Source organism: Myotis davidii, unplaced genomic scaffold (genome assembly GCF_000327345.1).
Source record: "Myotis davidii unplaced genomic scaffold, ASM32734v1 scaffold390, whole genome shotgun sequence".
Lineage (NCBI taxonomy): Eukaryota > Metazoa > Chordata > Mammalia > Chiroptera > Vespertilionidae > Myotis > Myotis davidii.
In genome coordinates this window covers 2,693,886-2,701,521 of record NW_006282748.1, presented here as the reverse complement: position 1 = coordinate 2,701,521, position 7,636 = coordinate 2,693,886, and positions in this window count along the sequence as shown.

Below are 7,636 nucleotides of genomic sequence, written 5' to 3'. Positions count from 1 at the left end.
CTCATCTGATTGACAGACAAGCTTATTTCAAAATAACGGGTGGTGGTCTTGAGGGTCTCCCGTAGATTGCCAACATTGGTGATAACTGTGAAATTAACCAAAGGGTGTGTTTACATTCACTGAAATGCTATATTTTATTTTATGGGGATTATTTCTTGAAGACTGAGAAAACATGTGTTTCAGTGTTGGCCACTAATAGAGTGATGAAAGCACTTAAGTGTTGTATTATTTCTCAGGGAAGTAAAATCTAAATTTGAGGCTACTCTGCTCACAAAAGAAACAAATTAATACATGTAGGAGATAGTCCTGCTGTAGAAAATGCTTGCTTATAGAAAGAAAGGAGTCTTTGACTGAGGTTGGGCCACAGTGCCTCCAGCTTTTGGGTGGCCCGTCTCCCCAATTGGCCTGGGTCTCACTCCAGGTAGCCCCGATGCCCTGCCATTCTTTCTGCCCTGTTTGCTTCCCTCTCAGGGGCCCCTGGAAGCCAGTTGGTAGACTCAGTTACTATCTTCTTGAGCCAAAAAGCATTAGGACTACCCTGAGTAGTACTTTTTTTTATCCTTATAAAACCGCTACATAACATTATATATGTTTTAGGTGTACAGCATTGTAATTTGACATCTGTATGCACTACAAAGTGAGTGATCACCCCGAAAATTTAGTTATCATGTTTCACCACACAATTGAAACCCTTCATCCAACTCAAGCCCCCCAACACCTTTCCTCTCTGGTAACCACCAATCTATTCTCTGAATCTGTGAGTTTATTTTTGTTTGGTTTTGTTTATTTGGTTGTTTTTGTTTTTAGATTCCACATATGAATGAAATGATATGGTATTTGTTATTCCCCATCTGACTTATTTCACTTAGCATAATACCCTCAAGGTCCATTCATGTTATAGTGCATGGCAAAATTTTAGCTTTTATCTTTTTTATGGCTAAACAATATACCACATCTTCTTTTTCCATTTGTCCACTGATGGATACTTAGGCTGTCTCCATTTCTTGGCTGTCGTAAATGCTGCAGTGAACATAGGGACCACGTGTTTTTCAAATTAGTGTTTTTTTGTATTTTTCAGATAAATACCCAGAAGTGGAATTGCTGGGTTATATGGTAGTTCTATTCTTAATTTTTTGAGGAATCTCCATACTACTTTCCATAGTGGCAGCACGAACTTACATTCCCACCAAAAGTGTACAAGGCTTCCCTTTTCTCTAAATTCTCTGCGGCATTTTTTATGTTCTTTTTGATAATAGCCATTCTAACACAAGTGAGGTGATATCTCATTGTGATTTTGTTTTGTATTTCCCTAATAATTAATGATGAACATCTTTTCATGTGCCTGTTGGTCATCTGTATGCCTCCTTTGGAAAAAATGTCTATTCAGATTATCTGCCCATTTTTAAAATCTGGTTGCTTGTTTTTATGTTTTTGTAGTGTATGAGTTCTTTATATATTTTGGTTATTAACCCCTTGTCAGATATATGATTTGCAAACATCTTCTCCCGTTTAGTAAGTTGCCTTTTCGTTTTAATGGTGGTTTTCTTTCACTGTGCAGAAGCTTTGTAGTTAGATGTAATTAATTTGTTTTCCTTTTGTTTCCCTTGCCTTTAGAGTCAGATCCACTTGGGTACTACATTTTTATCTGTCCTACAATCTAGTAGTGATTGATTATGATTCTTTTGTCCTTAGTCGTATTCTGTAGAAATTATTGCTTAAATTGTTTTTTCTTAAAGAAGAAAAAAAATCCACAATCCAAGTACTAAAGCTATATTTTGGAAACTCAGTGACATTTCCCCTCTTATCCTCTTTGTTTTGTTTGGCTATCAGAGAGTTATCCATGACAACACTAAGAGAAGGAGCCAGTGCTTTTTGATTTGGTGAACTCTGTTAGGAAAGATGATGACGGAATTTCACGGGTTGCATAACTGCAGACTCAGTGGGCTGTTTTTGCTTATTTTGTATATTATATGCTTCCTCATGCCAATAATGGTTTGACATGTTCATCATTAATTATTAGGGAAATACAAAACTGGGCTTTTCCAAAATACATCTTTTTATAGAATCACTAAGATATCCACTTGCTTACATAAGCCTGACTACTTGTTTGTTTTTGAAAAAGTACAGATATTTAAACATCCAATATTTTGATCAAACTATAAAACAATTGCTGTTACTTTCAGGCTCAACAAAAGAGTTGGTAGTTTTCAAATACATGCCACTCTTGCTCTAATCTATACTTTTTATCATTCAACAAACAATGCACCTACTTTGCGCACTCACTGTGTGCTCCTTTAATGCAGCCATACAGGTTTACCTCATTCCCTGCAAAAGCTCTGCTGTAGACTCCACTGCAACACAGTTAGTAAGCCCCAGGTATTTTGCAAGCCAGTCCCGATGAATTCCTGTGGGCAGCAGATTGCATTTCTAGTGAACTGTGGTGATTTATACATCTTATAGATGCTAAGTGTTTGGGGTATATTATCCTCTGCGGTAAATGAAGATTTTACAAACACCACTGTGACCCAGGTCTGAGTGGGGCCCTCCTCCCCGTGAGCAGTGAACCCCACACTTTGAGAGGCTCGGTGGGATCTGCCCGGGGGCTGTAGCTTCTTAATTTTCCAAGTAGATCTTTAGTTTCAATCACCTGTGAGAATTATTTCCTTCTTCTTTTTCTCTCCTTTAAAAAATACCAATCTGCTTTAACACAGGAGTTACGTTTTCTGGAAAATGCTGTTGGTTTAGGCCATTTCTCTCCTCTCCCATTAATAAACTCAACTACACTGAGTGTATTTTCAAGGTTCCAGAGTATAGCTAGTGAATGAACCAGTTACAAAATATTCAGGGTGGAGACTCCTAACAGTTGGCTGAGGACTTTGGAAAGGAATGCCTCCTTCCCTGACTTGATAAAATGGGATTAGCAAACCAGAACAAACTAGTTTGTTGTCAATGAAAGATGCTGTAAAAGAGTTTAGGCACTTGGACTGCATCCCTGGCTAGTGTTGCGCAGTGATTAGAGCATTGGTATGCATACCGAAGGATCTCAGGTTTGATTCCTGACCAAGGGTACTTACCTGGGTTGCAGGTACATCCCTGGCCTGGTCAGGATGTGTATAGGAGGAAACCAATCAATGTTCCTCTCTCACATAGATGTTTCTCTCCCCACTTTCTTTCTTTCTCTTTCCCCCACTCCTCCTCCCTTCCACTCTCTAAAAATTAATGGAAAAATATGCTCAGGTGAGGATTAACAAAACAACAACAAAATTTTAGCTTGCAGCAAAAATATTTGTTTCACAGGTGTATTTTCTTGGTCTACTTCTTGTTCTTAGAATTTAGTTAAACTGTAGGCAGTAGTTGATGTTTTCTGGAAAGCTTTAGAGAACAGGGTGACCAACTCATTTCAAATGAAAAACTTGAGTTTGAGACAAAACAGGACAGTTAGTCACCCTCTGGAGAACCCAGCAAGACCATTGTGTTTGAGTCAGGAAGAGACTCCTCCACTGGGAGAGAACATTTAAAATCCTAAGTGGGGCGAGCGAGCAGCATGATCATGTGGTTATCACCTGAGCATAGGGCTGTCAGGTTTGTGTTCAGAGAAAGGTGTGCACTGGGCTGAGGCATGAATAGGTTTTCTTCCCAGTCACTACATAGAGGCCCCAGAGCAGGACCAGCTCTGGGAATCTTAGGCGGGGTCTGGTACGGGGCTCTGTCTGAGAGGCTGAGCTGTGGGTAGGTAGGCATTGAGAGGCAAGGATCAGTCCCGCATCAGGGAAGGTCAAAAATTATTTTAGGGCATCAGCTAATTTTTAGTAAAATGCAGACACAGTTCAAATCCCCTTTCATTCCTCTTTGATCACATTTCTTTCCTTTCTCCACTGGTGAGCATTTTTCTGAAAGCTGTGAGCTTCCCTAGGGCTATATTTTTATTATATATCTCCCTAAGTTGTTTTTAGCTGACATGTATGGCACACCTAATGCAACATTTAAATAGATGAGTAAATGTTGCATTGGGGCTGTTCTGCCACCTAGACTGTTCTGCAGCTTGCTTTTCTCACACCCCTGTCTTTGAGATCGATCAGTGTTGATGCAGGAGGATCTCATTCATTGTTTAACTGTTGTTGAATAGCTTGTCCACATGAATGTAGTGAAGGTCAAATTTCCTGGCCTTTATTTTCATTGCTTTAAGGAAAGCAAATATATGAAGGGTGGCTGAAGTGGAGGAGAAGAGAGGAAATGTGGAAGAGAGAAGAAAGGCCAGCAGGCCAATCCACCTCCATATAAATTCATATTTTGCTTTAGACTATTTGGGATAGAAGGGACCTCATAGGTAGAGGGGTTCACTCTTCTGCACCCCTGATTTAAGGCTGGATAAGACTAGGCTGTTCCATAAATTCAGCCCAGTGCTGTGCCGGTTCGGTCTTGTCACTAAGCATCGTAGGCAGGGGTGTCTTGAGAACAAGGCTGATCATTCCGTGGACAATGGTTGTACATAATCGTGCCATAAATGTTAATGTAAATTGCTTTTTAACACAGATTTATATTTGTGATAATCTGATGTTTTAAGTAGTTGATAAATAAAGACATTTTAAAAAATAATGTTATGGGCCATGTATGTTATTAAACACTCATCTTGATAGCTATTTATTTATTTATTTATTCTTTATTTAGTTTTATTAATTTCAGAGAGGAAGGGAGAGGGGGAGAGAGAGATGGAAACATCAATAATGAGAAAGAATCATTGATCGACTGTCTTCTGCATGTCCCCTACTGGGGATCAAACCCGCAACCTGGGCATGTGCCCTTGACCAGAATGGAACCAGGGATCTTTTAGTCTACAGGCTGGCGCTCTATCCATTGAACCAAACTGGCTAGTGCTTGATAGCTTTTTAAATACTTCCTCCTTCTGGTGCATTTTTTTTTTTTTTTAGCAAGGTTGCTTTAGCAGCCTGCTTCCTTCCTGGTTGTCATTTGTGTCCTTAAAATCAGATTTTTAAAAATTGCTTAAAAAAATACAAAACTTGTCCTAGTGTTGGGCAGCTCCTCTAGCCCAGGAAATACATCTGAGGAGAGTGTGACCATCCTTCCTTTCCTCTCCCTCTTCTCCTTTAGCAGGTCTAGTGGACCCAAGGAAATCTATACCACAGCTCTTTGATTTTGTCCTTATTGTTAAAGGAGAGAATAAAGGGGAGAGGACATAGGTTAACTGGTACCCTGAATGTGAAATGTAATATAGAACTGTGTGTGGAAAAAGGCACACTCATGAGATGGAGCCCCTTGTGGCCTCTGGTGTCCCTCTGTCTGCTGGTAACTCTCTCTGTGCAGCCAGCAAGGGGTCTACCTTTCTCAGTCTATGTATTGCTGTGTCTCATAGGAGACCCAGCCCTTCAGCCCTATCAAGTGCTGAATAGTTTGTGGGAACACCAGAGAGAGGCTGCAGCTAAAGATTGCTCTGGCTGTCAGAAATGTTTGTAATTTGCAACTAGGAGCCCCAGGATATTAGATTAGAATACTTTTGAATTTGCTAAGTGCTAACTAAATAGAAATAATGGGGAAATAAAGGATCATAGTGCTTTAGGGGCTCTATCTGCTCAGCAAGTATGGATGGACTTGAGTCAGTATACATAAGCAAGTCTTTTCAAGTAATACAGAAACTTTGCATACTAAAGAGTTTCAAAGCGATTTTTAGCTCTTTGACATGTCCTTAAGTAATTTTACACCTCCCTCAGGTATCAATGTTTACAAACTTTTCTTCATACAGAGTTAAAGTTTGACAGTATTGGGTTCAATTTCCTTAAAACACGTATTACCTTGATGAAAAAAATACTTTTCTTTTTTTTTTTGGTTAATCCTCACCTGAGGATATTTTTCCATTGCTTTTTAGAGAGAGTGGAAATGAGGAAGAGAGACAGAGAGAGGAGCATCAATGTGAGAGAGACACATCAATTGGTTGCCTCCCACATGTACCCCCAACCAGGGCCAGCAACTGAGGTAAGTGCCCTTGAATGGAATCAAACCTGGGACCCTTCAGTCTGAGGGCCAACACTCTATTTACTGAGCCAAACCAACTAGGGCAAGAAATAGTTTTCTATAAAGTGCACTGGCAATGCTACCTATGCCACAAACATGATCTCTCTGGAAAGAAATTCCAGGAGTCATACTATCTCATCTTAGGACAAGCTATACCTAAATTAACCCAGCTAGCTAGCTATCTTCTGAGTCAGTGGAGAATTGTAAATCCCAGGGTGTGATAGGTACTTGGAAAACCAGGTAATTCTTTGGGAAAGCCCTACCCCCGCCAGGCTGACCACACCTGGGCAGATGGCTGTCCTTAGATACATCCTCGAAAGGCAAGAGCCCCAGAATATTAGATTAGAATACTTTTGAATTTGCTAAATGGTGACTAAATAGAACGATCATACTGCTTTGGGGGCTCTATCTGCTCAGCAAGTATGGATGGACTTGAGTCAGTATATGTAGCAAGGCTTTTCAAGTAATATATCTTCCTCTCTTCCTTCTCCCTTCACCACCCTCCTGTCATGCTGCTGTCAGCAGGGTGGCCTCCACCATCGTACTTAGACCATCTGTCGGCATGATCTACTATAAAGTTAATTTTATCCTAGCACTTGAGTGAATGGTCAAAAGTTTGGAATCTGAGGTTCCAATTATAGACACTTTATTATCCTTAAAACCCATTGTTTCTCTGCTATGGGTAACTTACAACTCATTTTTTCTCCTTTGCCCACAGGTTGTGGCATAACAGTGGCTTTAAAGAGAAACACCTCAGTAAACGTAATATCTTTGCCTCTTACTTCCTCTCTTCCTGGGTCAGGTTTCCATAATACTTTATCTGGAGGAAGATCCAGGCATCTGAGACCTCTCCCTTCATTCTTACTGCCCCGTCGCTGATTTCCCTCTCAAGGCCCTCTGAGCTGTTGCAGTGCCCAGTGGCCCTCTTCTCTCTCTGAGGACTTCTGCCGCTCTCCGACCACCTGGCGAACACCCTCTCCTCCTCCAGGTCTTAGCTATGCCTTCTTCCTGGAAGCATTTCTTCACCACCCACGCTAGGTCAGGGAGCTTTCTCATTTGTACCTTCTGTGAAGGATAATATTGAAAAGATGTCCCCCACTGTGGGCACCCTCTTTGCTACTTCCAAGCAGCCAGTACACTGGTGTTTTTTGGGTGAGGGCAGAAAGAGCACAGCCTGCTCTCTGCTCCTGTTGATCATCGTCCAAAGACACTGGTTCTCAAGGGAAAATAGAGGACTCGTGGATCCAGGAATTTAAGGAAGGTAAACCCTTCCACTCCTCTGGCCGCCCAGCTCAGACTGGGGACAGATGCGCAGAGCTCAGGAAAGAGAAGAAATGAGTGTGTAGACTTCAGCTGCCCCCTGGTAAAGGAGAGCTATGCTCTGCCTCCCGGAAAGAGCCTGTGTGTTACCAGGGATGGAAAACTTGTGGAAAGAACAGTGAGGAAACAGAGGTTATGGAGGGCAGCCAGGATAGCTGAAGGATAGCTCCATGGTAACCTGCATTGACCAGTGACTATGAGGCGGAGTGGAAGGCCTCCTGGGTTGAATGTGAGTGGACACCACCTTGAGGACCAGACTTTTCCTCCCTTCCTTCTCCCTTCACCACCC